Source organism: Pinus tabuliformis, chromosome 2_2 (assembly GCF_031772625.1).
Source record: "Pinus tabuliformis cultivar Carrire ecotype Pingquan chromosome 2_2, CPIR1, whole genome shotgun sequence".
Taxonomy (NCBI): domain Eukaryota; kingdom Viridiplantae; phylum Streptophyta; class Pinopsida; order Pinales; family Pinaceae; genus Pinus; species Pinus tabuliformis.
This window is the reverse complement of record NC_142300.1, coordinates 1,185,639,430-1,185,661,846: the sequence shown is the minus strand read 5'-3', so window position 1 is coordinate 1,185,661,846 and position 22,417 is coordinate 1,185,639,430.

Below are 22,417 nucleotides of genomic sequence, written 5' to 3'. Positions count from 1 at the left end.
CGTTCAGTATGACGAACTCATTAAAATTTCCTGTCTTCAAACAATTGGGAAATGAGGATTCGAACCAATTTTGGTTCATCGCAAAGGCTGTATGGGAAGCTCAGGGTATTATAGATGATCAGAGAAGAAAACAACATTGGTTACTACTTTACAGGAATGTGTACTAACATGGTACATTAATTACTACACTGATAGCATGATGGATTCATAAGTAGACATTCAAACCACGTTGAATAAGGAATTCGGTAGGCCCAAGTCTGAAGTGCAGTCAATTGTGGGATTCAAGGAGATCATGATGAAACCTGGTGAGACACACTGGGACCTGGACTAGAGATTGAAATGTACAACTCGCGAACCTAACATGAATTTGACAGATGGGCAGCACTACAAATGGTTTGTAGCTTTGCTCTTGCCTCATCTAAGGGTTGCCTTGTTGCAGAAAAATATTGGGACCCAGGCGGAAGCCCTGGGGATTGAGATGAGACTGCACGAGACACCGAAGCAAGATGCTAATTTGGGAGTTCACGAGATTCATGCACGGTTGCAGAACCTGTGCCTGGAGTTTTAGTGTCTAAAGAATGATAGAGCAGTATGGATAGAGGTGCGCAGAGAGGTTTTGTGCCTAAATGAAAAATTAAGGGGCATGACAAAGATCATTGTATGGTCTTCATGAATTATGTTATAGCAGGAGGACCGATGCCTTTAAGGCCAGAAGCTCAAGCATGGCCAAGTATAGGAACCTGCACTATGCTGTGCTATCTGTCAGGTAGCTGGAAAGCTTATGACTAACAATTGCCATTTTCTGTAAAAATTTGTACAAATACCACAATATCTCTTCTGCAACTTTTGTCAATCAGTGGGTCATGATGAGCACAATTGTCGTAGCTATGAATTAATGATGGATAGAATGCTCGCATATAGAGTTAGGCAGAAACTCGCCATCCTGATTAGGGTGTTGGGGGAGCATGAGGAGGATATGAGGTGTGTGAATGAGGACGAGGTGGCGGAGAACCTGGTAGAGGTCGAGGACAGGTGATTTGTTACAACTGTGGGGGCCCAGGACATTACGCATGAGAATGCACAAACCCGACACATCTGTCATGTCAATATTGTACTCAGTTTGACCACATGATTGAAGATTGCCCTGTATTATTAGCAAAGATAGGTGAAAAAGGGGTGAAACCTCAGCAATAGACTCAGAACCTGTAGATGATGAGGGTTGAGCCTCATGAAGAGGATTCTAATGTGAATATAGTGCTGCAAAGTGGAATGATGACGGGCAGAGATAAGGGAATGCAGCCTGAAGAAAGTGCATGGGTCCACAAAGTTCTAGAAAAGGAGGTTGATTTTGATCTGGAGCATGCATGGGAATCATTTATGGAATCCAATAAAACCTTCGCTGAGGCCTCTACCTCAAGAAGTTAAGATAAGCTAGCCGAAGAAATAGACCCTTCTATGCTCACTACTTTCTTGGAGACCTGTATGAAGTTGTTGTGTGATAGAAAGGATATGAAGGGATTATAGGAACTGATAATAAGTGTGATAGGAAAGAAAATTCTCCTAATGGACTGCACGTAGTCAAGAATATTGGTAAGCATAAGGCAAGAACAGGGCATGAGATGAGGCTCATTGCATAGATAGGAGAATATGATATGGATCAAGCAATTCTAGATTTGTGGTCAAATGCAAATGTTTTTCCTAAACAGACGTGGGAGAGAATGGGGAGATCTGTGCTGCAGTGGCCTCCAATTCAGTTAAGAATGGAAAATCAACATAATATCATCCCCATGGGAATATTGCAGGGAGTAATAGTTGATATTGAGGGCACGAACGCGTTGGATGATTTTGAAGTGATAGAGATTGTGGATGACAAAAATCCCTACCCTACACTCCTTGGGATCGATTAGGCCACTAACATGAATGGGGTAATCAATTTGAAGAAGCAGAAGATGATATTTGAGAATAAATCTCTTCATGTAGTAGTACCCCTGGACCCTGCAAAAGGACCGCGTTATATTGAACCCATCCGTGATTATGAAAGTGAGGCTGGTTTGGACCAAATTTATAAGATAACATCACGAGATCAGGATTGGGTGAATCTGACAGTGGATGGAAGTATTTCATGGCACCGCAAAAGTTCCTACACTTCAGATTCAAATGAGGAATTGGAGCACTCCCAGAATTGGTTGCATGAAGTATCTATGGTGCACTGTAATATGATGACTAAATCGTTGTGTTGTGTATCATCGAAGGTAAGAATTCTCCCCTATTATGATGGTTTGAATGACCTTGATAAATATTTTGATGCATTTGAGAGGGAAGTGACATAGAAGAATTGCTTCCAAGCCTTGGATTGGGCACTGCGCGCGGTCATGCGGAAAGAGTCAATTTTGCAGACAAAACCGACCTCCCTAGAAACTAATGCATTTCTAGTGACAAAAAAAACAATCAAGCACTATCTTTCCCTAAATATGCATTTAAAATAAAAGCAACCAGGTGTTTAAGGCTTACCTTTAGTCCAACGCTGTTTGTAGCAGTCAAGCCTCTTCGATCCAGCTGAGCTCCTCTCCTTGAAGCCTGCATACACAAACAAGCAAACGATTACATAGCACTTGAATAACTCATATAATAAAACATATTCATCATAAAGACCAAGGAGTTTATGAAACAAATTATATATAACAACTTGTTGAGAAAAATGAACTTAATTGTATTAATTGGAAACAAAAAAAACCTTACAACCAGCACCTTGGTGTTGTGCAGGTCCCTCCCAGGGTCCAGCAAGAGTTCTCCTCTACTTTGATCAGCTCACCCACTTCCAAATGAGGCTAAGAAAGGAATGTGATCTCTCCTCTCAAGCTCTATAAGGGAGTCCTAATTTCAGCAGCATCTACCCTTAGGAATGTTCAGCTTTCAACCTCCTTTGCCTCTGGCCCAATGCCTATATTTATAATGCTTTGGAGGAAGTTAAATAGGTCCACCATCAATGGGATAAGCCCCTCTTTCAAAGGGATAGTTCCCCTCTTCATGGGATAAGTTCCTCTTTCATTGGGATGCATGAACCATCTGGAGGCGCTCAATCCACGTCAAACCATCTTCTAGAATTCTCATGAATCGACCGCAAGTAAGTTTTTTGAAGTAAAACTTGCACCTAGTTTTTTGAAGTAAAACTTGCGCCTTTTGACTTTTACAGGGGTATGCACCCACCCCTTTACAGACAGAGCGTACAAGTACACAGGTATTATGTACTTGAGGTGTGTTCACGCAGGTAAGAGTAAGAGAAAGTGCGGAACCAGAGTTATATTGATTTTTTAAAGGCTTTCTCTCTTTTTTGGAGTTTGACATGAGGAGCCGAGGTATAAGACTTGCCAAGGAGGACAGTATGGTTATTGATGGAGCCATACTGACTGCAAATGGTCATGGTGACAAATTTTAGTGTAACAGATTGCCCCCTAAAGTGCGAGGTCTGTAGTACATTAGGGTTTCATATCATCTAGGAAGGCTGAAGCACTTTATCATTTCGAGGATTATCTTGTGGAGAGCCCAGTCGGAACCTGCAAATATTCAACACAAAATACATATATGAGATCATATCATCGCTGAGGTAGGCATTCCCATACTCATATCAAAAACTTAACTAACAAACTAACTACTGCTCTGATATAGGAATGATTTCGCAATACATCATAATCATAGACACAGTATGGACGCAGCCATCTGTTTATAATTAGTCTACTGTATAATGAATACAAAACTCCTCGCAGCCTGGATGGTGGAAACTAGATCCGGGGTCTTCATTTCTGCTTCCCGAAATAGTACAATTCTATCCATGCAAATAAATGAGTTGATGTCGAACATGGTAGAAACCACTTGATTACCAGTCAATGATGTAAACTGTTAACAAGTGTGAGAGAAACCACCAGTGATGTCAATGGCTCTCAAAGAACCCAGTACAATCCATGAGATGTGAATGCATGTGTTGATGTCGAACATGTCATGGAATCCTTCGATCGAAAGTCAATGATGTAACCTGTCATCAAAGGCGAGAAACCTGCCATTGAGGCATGCAGATTTCAAGGTACTGATGATTCCTAGATCATCTTTCTAGATAATGTGCTGATGTCGATAGAAAGCGATCCGTCGTAGGCAAGCCCACAACACGAAATCATAGATCAAGTTGAAGAAATGTAGTTGTAAGGACTGACTCAGGGATGGTCAAGATGGATGACAGATATTTTGCAGATGAATGGTTTATTTGCAAGACTCCTCTTGAACACATAACGACACTACAGATGGTTTGGTGACAATTGTCCCAAAGTTAATACCTGGAAACCGGCTGAAGACTTTTAATGTGGTTTGATCAACTATTAGGCAAAGGATTTCCCAACCCAGGTGAACGAAAAGTGTCGTGTTCAAGAGTGGTGATAAGGTTTTTCCGAGAAAGAGTATAACAAATAGGCTCATTTTCCTCACTTTTCCCCCACCATTTCTGGCAAGTACCTCTTTATTTTTTACAAGCTTGAGGAGGATAAAATTTGCTTGATTATAAGCTCTTCCTTTGGATGAGTCCAACTTAGTTTAGATTCGAACCCTAAGAAGGAGTGGTCCGTTCCTGTTTGTAATCGAACAGGTCCTTTACTGTGAAATTTTAACGAGTCCAGTATAGGAGAAACTCGGCGTTTTTCAATTTTAGAGAGTCTGGAAAACTTAAGAAGACTCCAAGGTTGACCTTTTTCGTAAATTTGTGTCTCCAAAGCTCGAAAAAGTATAAAATAATACTTGAGAGAACCGCTTGATCTTTTACGACCAAGGAGTACTTTTCGTTAATAGTGCTCTTGACCCGAAAAAGTAAAAAAACGATCAATGGCACATCGTTTTATAACCAATATCGAATTCGAAACGACAAAAATCCAGCAATCTTTTCATGTTTTTACGGTCGGAAAAGAGCTGTAAGTGGACCGTCTTTTAATTCCGTTTTAACGAGTTTAAAAGAAACACTCGGCAATCTTTTCATATTTTAGGAGTCAGAAAAGAGCTTAAAGATGACTCTGATGTTTTTGTTTGTAAAAAATGATAATTTTCCCTGAAAATCCTTTATCCTGCACAAAACCCAACACATTACTCATACCTGTTGAAGATAGGTAAAAATACTTTGAAAAATACCTTTTCATGGTGAAAAATAAAAGAATTTACCATTTATTTACCCAAAAAACCTATAAACAGGGCTTTTACCAATTCATTTTTACCATTTTACTATTTGAGGAGAGAAAAAGGGCTTTTGGCAAGAAACTTCCCGTGGACATTGCGGAGAATCCGATCGTCGAAATCGAACGCCGTCTCTTCCAGGTAATCTACAACATCCTCCTCTTCAATTTCATCCATTTAGAATTCTTTTTTAGGCCCTAGATTTCATTTTTGGGAGGTTTTGGGGTTTCAAAAACCGCCTCTCGGCGTACGCAGGCACCACACTAGGAACCCGCGTACCCCGACATTTTATCAGTTGGAAAAATGTCAGGGGTACACACCTTGCCTTCAGGGACCCTGCGTACCTACGCTCTGTTCCTAAAGGCGGGGTGCGTACCCCGCGCAACGAGATTTTGAAACCTAAATTCTCCAAAATGGACCAAATTTTTTTGATTTTATGGAATCTAATGGATGTTTTATGGTATGTAGATTGTTCACCATGCTTGATTGGTGCGAGAGAGAGCACGAATATGTTGATTTGGCCGCCAATAATCATCAACCGTCAATTGATGCTTTGAAGGCATGCGACCTTTATAAATACTGGGCCATACCTGGCATGAGGACCCAAGTGAGATTTCTAGAGTGGCTGGTAGAAAGATGGAATGTTCAGGACTAGTGTTTTTATATTGGAGGGCACCAGCTTGAGATGGAGCCAGCAGATATCTACTTTCTCACTGGTTTGCCCAAGAGAGGCGAACACTTGACTCTGTTCGGGACTAGGGTAGGTGGCCAGTCTATCACTAGTCTTCGACTAGAGTGGTGTAACACTCAGTCTCAGGAGAAGGGGATAGAGATCAAAACTATATCCCGTCCTGAACTTATGGTGATTGCCTTTACAGTTACCAGACTTTGCGGGGCTACCGCTTTACACATTGCCACTGGATCCCAGATGCGGATGGAAATTGATTGCTATCGAGGTACCATTTTCAACTGGTGTGATGCTGTGTTGGCCAATGTAAAAGGCCAACTGACTAGAGCCAAAAACGGACAGCTAAAGACCTTTGGTTATGGGGCTTTAGTTGTGAGTTTTGGCTTAGAGAGGCTTCCGATGCTGATCCCACAGCAGCTCACTATTGAGGTTAGGCTTCCTCGAGAGCCCAAATTGATGCGATGGGTTGCGGTTATGACCCGTCATCCTGATGAGGGGACGGAGGTTGTCCGATTTACTTCGGAGTACTTTCACTGGTTAGAAGACCAGGTCTTTTCTATACAGGATTTTCCTTATGCCGAAGTTGATTTTCGTGGAGATCTAGACATGGTTCTTCCATCGGGAGAACAATGGGATGATACAGGTAACTTCATTTTTCACAAGTTTTTAAACTATCTATTATTTTTGTTTGTTTTATATCATCTCAAAACTGATAGTAATAATTTTCAAAATGCAAATGTAGGCCCACGACGTCCAGCCAATCTCCGGCCTTACAAGAGGAGACTACCAGTTGCAGCGGCACCGTCCCCATAGGACGAGGCCACAGAGACTTTGGCTGAGTTGGAAAGTGACCTGGAGCGTCTTACAACAGATATACCGGAGACTACCATAGATGACATTCCAATCAGGCTTCAGCGCTATGTAGTCGGGGTCCCAGGACCTTTTAGGAGGTTCTTGTGTAGGGTGGCCCGTGCAGTGGTGTCATATAGAGATCATCACCAGTGACTGGATGGTCGTTTTGTAGACACATGTGTCATTTTGGTTTTTTGTACTTATCATTTTTGCCGATCATAAGGTGTTTTTCAACCTATGATGGAAGACGATGTATTTTTTCACACACTCCTATATATATATATATATATCATTATTACCCGCTTATCTTGTAAATCATGTTATGGAATGGTTTTAAATTTACATGTATGATTATTGCAAATGTCTATTTAACATTCGAGAAGCAATTGCATCTGCTAATGTATTTAAAGACCTTGGAATATGCTGATATTCAAAATAATCAAACTCACGTTCCAAGAGACGCACTCTCAAAAATAACCTTAATAACACTGGATTTCTAATGGCATACACTCTATTAAGCTGTAATACAATGAGTTCAGAATCTAACCTCACTATCAAACTCCGAATCCCAAATGAAATAGATTCAGATAATAACTCAATCACTGCACTGTATTCGGCAATGTTGTTCATTGTTTGACCGAGGCTCACCCCATGCATAGATACTAACTCGTCAGAGGGTGAATAGATAACCCAAGCTGCGGAAGAGATATTCCGTGTACTACGACAAGCACCATCAGTGAAACCAATGTATGTTTGGAGAGGCATCGACATCTGCAACATCAAGAGTAAAACCAAGATAAGCAGAAATAACGATGAAAACACACTCTCTAAGCTAAGCACACTGTCTAAACTAACAAACACACCAGCTAGAAAGAAAAACTAACCTAACTAAAAATCTCCATACCCATCTTTTAGGCATAATACCTCTTCAATTAAAGACCATTTCTGGGTTTACCTAAAGAGTCCCTATCAAAGTCTACCAACTCATAGGCCCCTTTTGCTAGCTTTCGCTTGACAATATAGGGCCCATGCCACATAGGAACGAATTTTCCAGCGCCTAATTTATCATTAGCTTGATCATACAATAACACTAGGTCTCCTTCTGAAAAATTTCGAGGGGTCACATTTGGATCATACTGAGCTTTCATACATTTTGCGTGAGTCTCGATCGCCAATGCAGCGTCACGTCGATTCTCATCTAATTGAGCTAAGTATAATAAACGCTTTTCCTCTTCGAAAGTAGCTGGAAGTAACTCGATGGCCATTTGCAGTGACAAGATTTCGCATTCAATGGGTAGCACAGCTTCCAAACCATAAACTAGTTGGAAAGGAGTGAACCCTGTTGATGTTTTCACTGAGGTTCGGTACGCCCAAAGCACTGAGAATAACATGTTGTGCCAATTCGACCGATGAATACCAATGATTCGTCGGATCATGATAACTAAAACTTTGTCGATGGACTCAACCAGACCATTCGCTTGTGGATAATAAGGAGTTTAACTATCGTGACGCAAACCAAGCTGGCCTGTAAGTTCTGTCATCATAACGTTTCGAAATTGGCGCCCATGGTCAGTGATTATCGCTTGTGGGAAACCAAACCTAGCAATTATATGATTGAACACGAAAATTGTAGCTGTCTTGCCGTCTGCCTCGAATGTAGGCATCGCCTCGGCCCATTTAGTAAAATAATCTACCGCAAGGATGATATACGCATGCCCCTGGGCCGAGTGAGGGTTACATGTAATAAAATCGATACCCCATTTGGCAAAAGGACCAACGGCAATTATAGGGTGGAGAGGAGCAGGTGGAGCACGCATCTTTCGATCAAACAGTTGACAGTTGTGGCATTTTCGGACAACAGTAATACAATCTTTAAACAAGGACGGCCAGAAGTAGCCAACGCGCAATATCTTTTGGGCTGTGGCATACCTAGACATATGACCGCCACACGCTCCAAAGTGACAGTCATTCAAAACCCTTTCAACTTCCTCATGTGTTAAGCAACGTCGAAAAACCAAGTCCGCCCCACGACGATAAAGAGTATCTCCAATAATTTTGTATTATTGGGACTGGAATCGAATTTTCCGACGTTTCGATTTTGAAACTTCGGGCCGAAAGGATTGGGTCTGGAGATAGACAATGATATCCCCATACCACGGATCTAAAGTGCTGATTAGAAACAAAGATTCGTCCGCAATGGGCTCCTCTGCCACAATTTCCGTGTCAGCACGCGGGAAGTCACACATTAACTCTGCAAAAACTAAAGATTTCTTAGACTTAGATTTCTCAAACTCTGAGTCGAACTCTTGCAGGATAACAATCCATTTAGAGTACTTGCCCCCTAGCAATTGTTTGGTCAAAATGTCGATCATAGGGTTGCAATCCGAAATGACTGTAGTTTTACGTAGTAAAATGTAGTGACGAAAACGTTGGACAGCTTGAACGGCTGCCAATGCCAATTTCTCCACATGTGAGTATTTTAGCTCAGTTGGATTTAACGTTCGACTAAGGTAATATATCACATGTTTCGTTCCGAATTCATCTTCCTGAACTAAGACCATTCCAATGGTGGAATGGGAGGCGACGAGATACAAAAAGTAATCCTGGTTGTAGTTGGGAGGATGCAGCAACGGTGCATGGGTCAACGCGTGCTTGAGTGCATCAAAAGATTTCTGAGCTATCTCATCCCAAGAAAATTGAGTATTTTGTTTCAACAACCGTGTAAAACCCTTTGTAACCTCGGCATAGTTAGGAATGAATCGTCATAAAAAGTTTGCTTTCCCCTGCAAACTTTGGAGTTGGCGAAGACTCGAAGGAGGAGGCAATTTGATGATAGCTTCAACCTTCAAGGGATCAACGCGAATGCCGGCTTTTGAAACTACAAACCCCAGCAATCGACCCGTTTCTATACAAAAGACACATTTGTATGGGTTCAACCGAATTCGATAATGCCTACACCTCATAAAGATTGCTCGTAAATGGACGAGGTGATCAGCTCGGTGTAATGAATGAGCGGGAAAATCATCGAGATATGGTTGCACAATGTGTTTGATGTCATGAAACGCATAAGACATCGCCCTTTGAAAAGTTGCTCCGGCATTCTTAAGCCCAAAAGGTAATTTGTAATAAGCAAATGTCCCCCATGGACAAATGAAAGCCGTTTTTGGTTGATCGGCAGGTAGAATATTGATTTGATTGTAACCGGAAAAACCGTCCATAAAGGAAAATATTTCACTGCCGGCACAATCATCAATGATTTGATCGATATAGGGTGTTGGATAATTGTCCTTTGGACAGGCTCGATTAATGTCCCTATAATCGATACATATTCTTATTGTTCCCTATTTTTTGTTAACCAGAACAATATTCGATACCCAATCCGTTAACAGGATCGGATAAATGAAACCTGCTTTCAACAGTTTTTCAACTTCTACTTTAATTGCAGCCGGTTTTCGTGGGTGAATCTGACGCAAACGTTGCCGGACGGGTTAAGCGTCCGGGTAAGTCTTGATCTCATGGACAACAATCGCGGGATCAATTCCTGGCAGTTCCTCATAGGACCAGGCAAACACGTCGCAGAATTCTTGAAATAGGGCCTTGTATGTCTGAATTTCATCATCTTTACACGAGGCACCTATATGAATGTTCTCAACAATTCTCGGCTTAACCGAAATGTCAATGGGAATAGTTTGAGAGATATTTCCCAAATTTAGCTCTGAATCAGGATGTTTCATGGGATTCTGAGCTTCCTTGACATATTCAGCTGTAAAAATTGATGAGAAATCATTTTCAAAATGATCATCCTCGTGTAAAAACGAAGATCTATGATGGAGATCGTCCCATGGTAAATCATCTACACATAGGATTTCCCGAATTTGCTCGTCAGAAAGAACAAATTCAGGAAACGTGGTTAAATCCAAGGTTGATGTGAAAAGTGATTCCTCACAGACCACATTCATTAAGTCTTTTTCGGCTGAACGCGGGTTGGTAAAAGACTGCACGGCTTCATAGGCAATTTCACATGGACTCAAAGGCACAGCATCACCAAATGAGTCTATCTCAGATTCAAAAGGAACGATCCAAGGATCGTCATAAAAAATAGTGTCTAATGTAATCATATGAATGGTTGCAAATGAAGATGATGCGTTGATTGGAGGAAAAGGAAAAGTTCCCAGTAAACCGGCATCATTAATTAATCCTACTCCAACATCCTTATATGGGATAGTCGTTTTACCGACATGCTGAATACTCTCTGAAGAGGCTGGGTCGGATGAAAAGTAAGCCAGCTGGTCTATTGTTACGATCTTTCCATCATGTGGGAACTTTATTACTCGGAAGACCGATGAAACGACCGCTGTCATAGCGTAAGACCAACTTCGACCCAAGAGAAGGTTGTAGTCTAGAGGGGCATCAACCACTTCCACATCTAGACTAACGGTTTTTCCTTCAACCCCTATAGGAAAATCCTGTAGAATGCCAAAAGGATGAAACCCACGGCCATCAAAGGCCTTAAGAATTGTCGGGGATTGATTTAGTGAAGGAGAACCAAGCGATCTCCAACACTGTATCGACATAATACACGTTGAAGCTCCCTCATCAATTACAGTCCGATGAATAGGCCTGTTTTTTACTATCACTGGGATCTGGAAAGCCATTTGATGAGGCAAACGCGCTGTACTATTTTCTAGATCAAATATTATTAGGTTCGGGTCCTAAACATCAACAGCTCCTATAGCCGACAAAAGTAATTTACGCTGTGATGGGCATGATTGCAGCACTTCCAAAGCCGACATTGCTGAGGGTGAAACAGCTAAGTCCTCAACAATGTTATAATTCTGGGCCGCTCTCGCATGTGGATTGAAAGCAGACTTTCGAAGTATACCCTTGGCGGGCGGTTTGATTACTAAGTCTAGATTAGGCTTCTTGATCTGTAGTGGATCGGAACCGGGAGCTGAGGTTGATGGATTAGAATGAGAAGATTCTGCTTCATTGCCATCAACAGGACTTTTACTACCATAATCTTACGATCGAGTCGCAATCCTTACATGGGACATCATCAATATGGGTTCTTCATTGGCATTCGAGGAAGAACCTATCATCTTGCTATCTTGATTTTGAAATGGATCCCTCAAAACAGTAGGAGTTTGGGAACCTTTGACGATCTTCGCAACCTCTGCTCGATGAGGGAAGTCTCTTGTAAAGTGTTCCTCTTCACAAATAAGACAAGGATATCGAGGTTTGCGTTTTTCGTCATTGGTTTCCGATTTTTCAGTTTTCTCCTTTGAAGTTTTGTCTGCTTTATTCTTCTTCTTCCCTTTCTTCTTTCCACCAGATTTTGATTTAGCCATAGATGATTCTACAACGTGAACATCGGTGGAAACCTCTGCAGAAGAATCTCTTGTCGGGGAATCAGGCAAGGTTATGATAGGAAAAGAATTCTTGGAAGACTTCTTCTTACTTTTAGTGTTAACCGTACCAATCATACCATCAGCGACATGAGATCCTGAAGGAGCTGCAGCAATTTGATTTGACTTGGGAAGATCGGGGATCTTTTCGTGTAACATACCTGACTGAGTATAAACTAAGTCAAGGTATTGTGCTTGAGCAATCACTTCCTCCTCAGTAACTACTCCGGCTTTAGCTACGTCTTCAGTAATCTTCGGTAACAATGATTTAACAAACCATTCAGCTAAGATCTGGTCCGGGATAAAAACTTTCACTAACCACCTTCGACGTCTCCATTCATGAATATGATCGGAAATATAAGGGGACGTCGATTGCTTTAATGAAGTTAGTAACTCTGTGCCATTATCATATCTGACCGGCAACTAAAAATGAGTTAAAAACGAGGTAGCTAACTGGCTAAAATTATAAAAAGAGACCCGTGGTAACTCAATATACCACTTGGCCGCAAGACCAATGAGAGTGCGCTGGAAAAGACGTAAGCAGATCGAATCATCCGAGATGGAATTAGAGGCACACCAGAGGTGGTAAGTCATCACATGGTTCGACGGGTCCTCTCTAGATTTACCTTCGAACTTGGGAATGTCACTGGGCAACTTGTTCGGCATTGGTGGCCAAAACGGAAGATAATTAATTGGATCGTTCGTTAGGTGCGACAAGTCTGGTAAGTCCAAAGTTGCGATAAACGGTAGCTGCCGATTAGGATCCCTAAAACTCTCGGTCATGAGACCAGCCCCAGGAGGAGGATATCCAGGATAACTAGGAATAGGAATCGCGTTCGGGATATTGTATCCTCCTGGAAAACCAGGATTAACCGGACCGTACTGGGGTTGTTGTGGTTGTTGATAAGTGTACCCAAGATACGGTTGATACTGATAAACTGGCTACTGGACAGCAGGACCGAATTGGTATTGTCCCTGGTACGGTTGATAAGTGAATTGTTGTTGACTTGTGACAACCGTACTTAAACTAGGTTGTCCTGCAGGCATCTGAACCATAGTTTGAATCGTGGATCCAAACGATGGTAAATATGTCTGAGGAGTAGATACAGGAACAGTAGAAACCGGAGCTGTCGATACTCTAGAAGTAGGTGGGGTAGATTGAACAGATGTTGTGGCAGTTGCAGCAGTCGTTTGAGATGGAGTACTAGGCGCAATAGGCCCAGACTGAGAAACTACCGAAGGTACAGAAGTTTGAATATTAGACTGGACTGGTTGCTGGGGTGAACTAGAAACTAAGGGTTGTCCAGTTTGAGATGACAACTGTACATTTGGTTGCAACACCTGTTGAATTTGCGATGGATCCCACACTATGTTCATTCCGGGGTACTGACCCATAACAGGTTGAGGATATGGGGGACCATAACCAGGCTGAGGGTAGGATTGATAATTGAAAGGTACATTTCCTGTTCCTTGAACATAAGATTGACCTTGGGGTGGTTGGAAACCTTGGTTCGAGTACTGACCTTGGGGTAGATACCCTTGAGGCATGTACTGATACTGGGGTTCACCTTGAGGTAGAAATTGATACTAGGGTTGACCTTGGGGTACATATTGAGTCTAGGGTTGACCTTGAGGAATGTAATGCACCGTAGGCATGCACTGTCCTTGAGGTTGCCCCCCAGATGCAAATTGTGTACCTTGAGGTTGCCCCCCAAGCGTTAATTGAGGCTGCCCCCCAGGCGGTAACTGGCCACCTTGAGGTTGAGAATTGGGAATAGAACCTGACATCATAAGAATGTCTTCTATGCTCAACATCTTTGCACTATTGCTTCCAGTGAATAACCCATGTTCAATGGGTTGAGGAGATGCTCCCGCAAAAGTACCAGAAAGTGACTGATACCCAGAGGGAACAGAAGGACCGCCGTACAAAAAGGATTCAGGCAATTAAGTAAACATGGACGACTGACCAGACATATTTACGGGAGTATAAAAATCTCTAGGTGTCGGGTGAAAAGGAGCTCGAGGTGGTGAAAAACTTAACCCTGGGTTTTCTAAGAAATTTGTTAAAGAAAGATACCAAGTAGTACTCCTTGGTGGACTATAAAAAATTGATTCACGCTCCCTTAGTTCGATAATAGGTTGATTTTCAGGGATAGATAAACCTTCCTCTTCTTCTGGAGAAGCAAGTTCTTCAATAGCAATAAGCCCAGAAGGAAGATTTTCGGTGATTACTCTTTCTACCCTAGGTGAATTAGGAGCACTAGAAGTTGGAGAGACAAACCCCGATGTTGGAGTAACAGGTTCAGATATCTCAGGTTCTTCGCCTATATCACTAGTAGATGAAAAGCTACCAGCAAGTTCGGAAACCGAAATAGCTTCAGGATTATAACCTGTTTCTAGAGTTTGGTAATCAGGATGAACAACCAACGAAGACTCTCCTTCTTCAGGTGACCTAACTTTACTGCCACTAGGAGTTACGAGGACTTTCAAACCTTCGTAATGGCCTGGGACTTCTTCAGGAGGTTGGCCCCGAAGTCTACGAGACTTCCTCAACAAATCAGCCTCGGTTACAACCTCAGGAGACTGGCCCCGAAGTCTACGGGACTGTCTTGGTAATTCAGCCACAGCTAAAAAAATTTAACTACTGCACATGCAAACAAAGTAAGATCTCAAAGCAAACCGCCTAAAGTCTCTAAAGAACCAAACAAATTCGAATCACACGCCTAAATAATCTAGGGCGTCAAACCACACACAAACAGTAACTTTCTGGACCGAAAACACTAGTTGGTGATGAAATCCAACATCGCAGAATTCAGTACAGAAATGGCGGGTGGAACAGTTACCCTGGCAACTTGCTTAATGAATAGACTGGACCAAGTTCCTCCACTTTAACCGTCTCGAGTGAAGTGAACCCCCCAGAAAATCCAAGTGAGTCTAGCCGACGTCTGCTCCAGGTACAGTGGGATCTTCCCTCCACCGTCACCTTAGGAAGAATCCTAAAGATAATAGTCACTAAGGTCACCAACAGCAACAAATATACATGGGGGAACAGTCTACGATCCGATATGCATGCAAGGGCAGAGTAACAAGCTCAATCCCCTTGCCGGCTCCTTGAAAATAATCCAAGGTTTACCGACAAGTGACCCTAGGCTCCTCGACAATGGTTAATCCAAGGTTTACCATTTGTAGTACGTGCATATCTGGCGTCGTTCCCAATGAAGGAGGATTGATCCCCTCACTGGTTCGGACACGATCTCGTGCTTCTCCTTTAAGAGGAGCTTTCCCAGAGCATAAATGTAACAATTGGATTTATCCTACCACAAGATAAGCTACTTGTTTGTTTTTACTGTCTTGGAGAGTTAATTACTCTCCTACTCGAAGACACTAGCCTGATCTATGTTGGTGTATCAGAGCCCTAGTAAATAAAAAGTTACTAAGTTAATTTTACTTTAAACGTTATTTTTATGGCTTTTCTTTAGGACAAAAGGTAGCGGAGATGAAACTTATGATGTGTAGACTCGACTCAAATCCACTAAAAAGATGCACCTAGGATGAAAAACAAAACAATCTTTCATTTTCAATGAATTCCCTAGCTAAGAGAGTTGGAGAATGCAAAATTTATAAAGACAATTTTCTTAGCAATGAAAATCAAAGAAAAAATCTCTTTATCTTTTCCAAAGCACACAACACAAGACCACTAATTATTTCACAAAAACTTCCTTTCTCTTTTCAATGACTTCAAACGCTACTAAAACAAACTTTCTTCAAAAGAGATTTTGTATTTTTCCTATTTTAAGAAAGCATGTAAAACTACTTCACAAAAATCAATTTTAAGATCTATGAAAATCTAAGAGAAATTTATCTAAAAGCAAATCCAATGAGGTAAAAGCATACAAAATATAATTCCAAGTTATTTTACTCAGTTACAATTCAACCAAGGACTAATTCATGCAGAATCATAAATCAGTCAAAAACAAAAATAAAAAGCTCTTGTTCTTTTTCTTAAGAATGAAATTCACAGCTTAACAAACAAGCCTTCTCGAAATTCCGCAAAGAGACAACACAACGGTAGGTTTCTCAAACAAAGGTTGATTTTACGAATGGTTCGACTCCTAAGAAGACTGAAAAGACCAGGGATATCCAAGGTTTCTACAACTTCTAAATCCAGAGTCACTACAAGACCAATACAAAAATAAACCTAGGGCTAGAATTTCTATGAACTTCACTAAAACCCTTGATGCTAATGAAACAAGCCTAGGTGAAAACTTCTGACAGGTAACCAGTGGATCTGGGCAGCAACAAATAAGCTATAAACAAGATCTAATAGGTAAAAAAGGAAAAAGTTGAAATTTTCTAAACTTTTGACAGGGTACGCAGGCAACCCGTTTGCACAGGTGCGGCCACGCTCTGTGTGCAAAGCAGAAGTGCGTACAGGTACGCACTGTGCTTAACTCAGAGGGTGCGTACTTCTCTCAAGAACAAGAAAAATAAAAACTAACTCAATCCTAAACTATTATACCCAAATTCACAGTCAATCAGTCAAAAACTAGAAAGAAATCAACGTTTCTCAGATCAAAGTATCAATCAAAAGAGAAATCAATCAAATCCATGGATTCCCCAGTATGGTCGCCATTTTGTCATGCGGAAAGAGTCAATTTTGTGGACAAAACCGACCTCCCTAGAAGCTAAGGCATTTCTAGTGACAAACAAAACAATCAAGCACTATCTTTCCCTAAATATGCATTTAAAATAAAAGCAACCTGGTGTTTAAGGCTTACCTTTAGTCCAACGTTGTTTGTAGCAGTCAAGCCTCTTTGATCCAGCTGAGCTCCTCTCCTTGAAGCCTGCATACACAAACAAGCAAACGATTGCATAGAACCTGAATAACTCATATAATAAAACATATTCATCATAAATACCAAGGAGTTTATGAAACAAATTATATATAACAACTTGTTGAGAAAAATGAACTTAATTGTATTAATTGGAAACAAAAGAAACCTTACAACCAGCGCCTTGGTGTTGTGCAGGTCCCTCCCAGGGTCCAGCAAGAGTTCTCCTCTACTTTGATTAGCTCACCCACTTCCAAATGAGGCTAAGAAAGGAATGTGATCTCTCCTCTCAAGCTCTATAAGGGAGTCCTAATTTCAGCAGCATCTACCCTTAGGAATGTTCACCTTTCAACCTCCTTTGCCTCTGGCCCAATGCCTGTATTTATAATGCTTTGGAGGAAGTTAAACAGGTCCACCATCAATGGGATAAACCCCTCTTTCAAAGGGATAGTTCCCCTCTTCATGGGATACGTTCCTCTTTCATTGGGATGCATGGACCATCTGGAGGCACTCAATCCACGTCAAACCATCTTCTAGAATGCTCTAGAATCGACCGCAAGTAAGTTTTTTGAAGTAAAACTTGCGCCTTTTGACTTTTACAGGGGTACGCACCCACCCCTTTATAGACAGAGCATACAAGTACGCAGGTATTATGTACTTGAGGTGCGTGCACGCAGGTAAGAGTAAGAGAAAGTGCGGAACCAGAGTTATATTGATTTTTTAAAGGCTTTCTCTCGTTTTTGGAGTTTGACATGAGGAGCAGAGGTATAAGACTTGCCAAGGAGGACAGTATGGTTATTGATGGAGCCATACTGACTGCAAATAGTCATGGTGACAAATTTTAGTGTAACACGTGCTATGCCTCCAAGTTTGTGGGGTATGCACAAATACAATTTTGATGATTGTCGTGTATACAAAAAGATGATGAGATTGCAGTTTGGTCGCCTGAAAGTTCAGCTAACAAAGAAATATGATGGAAGGGATGATCCGCACGACCACTTGGGAAAACGTATTAAGGTTTATGGAGTAGATCCTCAACCTTAATGGGTGCATCTATTTTGTCATACTTTGGATATAATACCGATGAATTGGTACTTGGAAATAGAGCTCTGCCATGGCACTGAAGAATGGGACGTTTTACAACATGGATTCTTAATGACGTTTAGCTTTGAAGATGATTTGAATGTGTTGATGAGGCATTACAGGAGGTCAAGGTAGAATGCTTCATAATACCGCAAGATCCGTTGGACTTAATTCAACCAAATTGGACCACCCAAATGTGCCACGCGCTGGAGTGCTACAATGTGACTGTTGAGGAAGTGGACAAGGATCCAAGGAACATTAATATCCAAGAGACTGAAGGTCAATGTGAATTGGAGGGACCGAAAATTGAGAATATAGATATCACCGTGCCCCTTAAAATGAGACAAGTGAACATTGGGATAGAAGCGGAGCCGAAATTTGCAAACATTGAGGACTACTTGGATGATGCAAGAATAGATAATGTCACTGAATTTCTCCACAAATATCAATACTTGTTCCCTAGAAAGTTTTAAGATTTGAAAGGTATAATAGGGGACCTAGGAGCTATGAAAATCACATTGAAAGCAGACGTGAAGCCGATCAAACAAATGCCTTATCGCCTCAACCCCAAGTATAAAGAAAAGGTCCGCTTATAGTTGGATAAAATGCTTGCCACGGGTATTATTGAACCAATCGAAGAATCTAATTGGGTGATCCCAATATTTGACGAGCCTCATGATTGGGTAATTATATGGGCCTCCTAGGTTAGTCAAACCAACTCTTCTCACAACTTATTACATGTTTTGATTATATTTTGTTTAATGGGATGAGTTAAAGTGAGATATTATGCCTAGTGAAATAATATGAATTGAATGCAGGTTTGGAAGAGAAAATCAAGGGATTTTGGCAAGACTAATGTTTGAAAATCAAATGGGACAAGGGAGAGAGATTGTAGGAGGTAAATCCTCCTCATTTACTCCTCCCACATTAGAATATTCCTCCATTAATCTCACCAGCTCAGAGTGCAAGCAACCAAGTCATGAAGATGAGAAGGCAATCGAGAAAGCGATAGACAAAGAGTTAGTTCATCTCAAGTTTGGGAGCTGAGCCTCCCTAAATTTAGGGAAGTCATTGGTGAATTTAGTTTTATAAGTACAGATTCCTAGAGCCTCATTAGGATTCAAATTTTGGTTGTAAAAACTCTAGTTATTTTCGAGCTCCGGACTTGTGAAAGATTTTGATGTAATTTTCTGTTTTGGTAATAAAAATGAGCTTTTTCTTGATCCAACACTAAGTTAACTCAAAGGGCTGAATATCTTGGGTTAGGGCCCACCTCTACTAGCAAAGGATCCTTTTCTTGTATCTTTATGCTTATCTTAGTTTCATTGATTCATGATTAAAATGTTTTTAGAAGTATTTCATTCCAAGTAATGTAGATGTGATTAGTTGTTTATTAGATTTATTCCATTTGTGCCTCACTTTAGTATCAAATTAGAATGGATAAAAGGAGAAACACAAATCTGTCAGTAGGTGTCTTTGCCTCACTACTTCCTTCTGGGATCATGATTTGAGGAGAAGACCCTTTTGTAACCCCAAAAACACAAATTTCCATTTCTTTCATAACATTTAGAGTTTATTGTACTTGAACCAGCATTTGATCAGTTTTTCAAGTGTAGGATTTAATCGCCATGTATTCTATCTTCAGTCTTATAGTAGATCTCATTCATGATTCCATTTTACTCAGCAGGTTTTCTCTTGCATGAAGTAGATAACTAGTTCATTAAATTATGCTTTTCTAGCTCATTGGAATTCTTCTTGTTTACATGACTTTTTGGGAAATTACACATGTTTGATGCAGAGCAGGTGCTTCAAAAGTAGAAATATATCTGATAGCAAGAAACCACCTTCCAACTTCATCCAACCATACTCATCCCTTACTTTCATTAAGACCTTCACCAATTCCATCATTTTACATAGAAATTCTCCCAAGCATGTTGAGAAAATCCAACCATCTCCTAAACTTGGTTTTGGGTTCTGAGTGATCCTAGTCCTTTTATCACTCCATTCCACCAATCAACCACCTTCCCTAAGCCTTCCTTCACCTACAACACCCATCATTTTTCTCTTGGAAGCATCTTGTAGAATTACAGGGAATCCTATAGGTTTTCTTATCATGTCCTGTTTTGAGGCCAAATTGAGGGAAAACCTCTAGGAAGCCACCCAAGGTCACCCAAGGTTCTCCCAAACCTTCCAACCATCTCCTAAACCTTCCATTCATCCACCAGCATCCCTAAGCCACCTGCCACATCACCAAAAGAGATTCTCTTGCACACTTGATTTTCATGAAAAGCCTAAAAAGACAAAAATAGATTTATTACAGTCCTTTACATGCACCATAGTGATGTTTGATGTTTTTAACTTCCATGCTTAGGACAATAGCGTTTTGTTCATGTTAATTTAGCATTATTTCAAAGCATAGTTTCTTAGTAGTGAATTAGGAAATGGTGTGTCTTAGCATTGAATTTCAGTCCTTTTCATTATTGCAGTAGATCAACTCTCTCTTAGATTAGATTCCTCTCTCTTTCATCAAGGAACCAAGCTTCTTCTGAATCCCCAGAAGATTGGTCTGAAAATCATAGTGGTCTCTCACCAGCTGAATAGTGACAAAGGATAGAACCATCACTTTTACTTGTGTATATAGCACTAAAACCTCCAAATTTGTACGAACCCCAAGTTGATAACGTAAAGATGGTAGACAATGAGTTGCAACATTCTTGCTTCAATACTGGTGCTGATCACTTTTTGGCACCATTTCGAGGGAGGTGTCTGAGTAATATGTGATTACTACTTTATTTCTTATATTTCTTGTTTCTAATATTCTTCCATTAGTTTCATTCCTACAAAAGTAATTTAGTTTGCTTCCTTTTCCATTCTACATTTTCTGCTTTCCTTTCCATTTTTCAAGTAAGATTTCAATTTAGCAATTAGTTTTTCATTCAGTCAATAGTTTTCATTCAATCTGCAATTTCAGTTCTGCAAGGTACTTTCCATGTTTGAAAAACACAAAGCCAAACCAAAAACATTCCTTTTCATGCCTCGTAGGAATAGGGATAAATTAGGGAAATTTTTGCCAAATACCCCCACTGCATCCAACAACCACCCTTCCCTCTTCTTCGGTGGTTGTGAACTAAAGGAACCCTTAGGTGAGCAACCAGACATATTTTAACAACCTACAGGGGAAGAAGAGGAATAAGAACCCATTCCTACTGAACCAATGGCTGAAAACAGAAATGATAGAGGGAATAGAGAGAGAGCTGAGGGTGCCTTCCCTATCAGTGAAACCAATGGGGTCACTGAAATGAAAAATATAAGCCGCTCTTCCCTTCCTCATTTCCATGGCCTGACCACAGAAGATCCTGACTTTTTCTTATCTGAGTTTGTTTTCACATGCTGAACATATGACTACAAAATGATGAGCAGAAGTTGAAACTATTTCCATCTACCCTCAAGGATGCAGATTTGTGTTGGTTCATGGTTTTGCCTAGGGATAGCATCACAACTTGGGCTTAGATGCAGCAAGCCTTCAACAACAAGTATCGAGACTACTGTAGGTCTAAATATACTAAAGAGGAAATGTTTAGGATGACCTTTGGCAATTATGATTCCCTAGAGGATTATGAAGAATGATTCAAGCTTAGTTAGAAAAGGGCCAGGTGCACACTTGACCTTGAGTCACTAAAGTTGGTCCTACTTAGAGGAGTAAGGGAAGACCTTTTGGATACCCTACACTTGTTAGCAGGAGGAGATATATACCAGTTATCCTATGAGGATATGAAGAGTGTATTTAGAAACCATTATAGGGAAGCTAGGAAAAAGGGTAGGGGTAGTCAACCTATGGTCAGTACATCCTCTTCCAATTCATCCATCAAGGGTGAAATTGGAAACATGATGGAGGATTTCAAGAGTGAGATGCTACAAACACTTGCCTTACAAATAGACACCATGCACATTAAGAGAAATCAGGAGGAAGCAGAGAGAGCCTTGGCCATTTTCTGCCCTAGATGCACTAGGAGGCACCCTAGGAATGAATGTCCATTGAATTCTATTGAAATTTTCTCAGTCTATGAAGAAAACCACTCAACAAAAAAGTTCCATTCTTTTCCTAGACGCATGGATGTATATGAAGGAGCTGAAGGGGTCACCGAGCAGCTCTGCTATATAAACCAAAGGAGACCTTATGGGCCTAGGCCATACCAACAGGGTATGCAATGGTCATCCCATGCATATTGCAACCCCAACCAAACCACATCCATACCTTCTTGGGTACCCCCTGCTCATCCTTCCTGGTCTCCCCCTCCTCCTTGGTCCTTCGCACCTCAACATCATTCCCAGCCAGCCATCCATTCATTTCA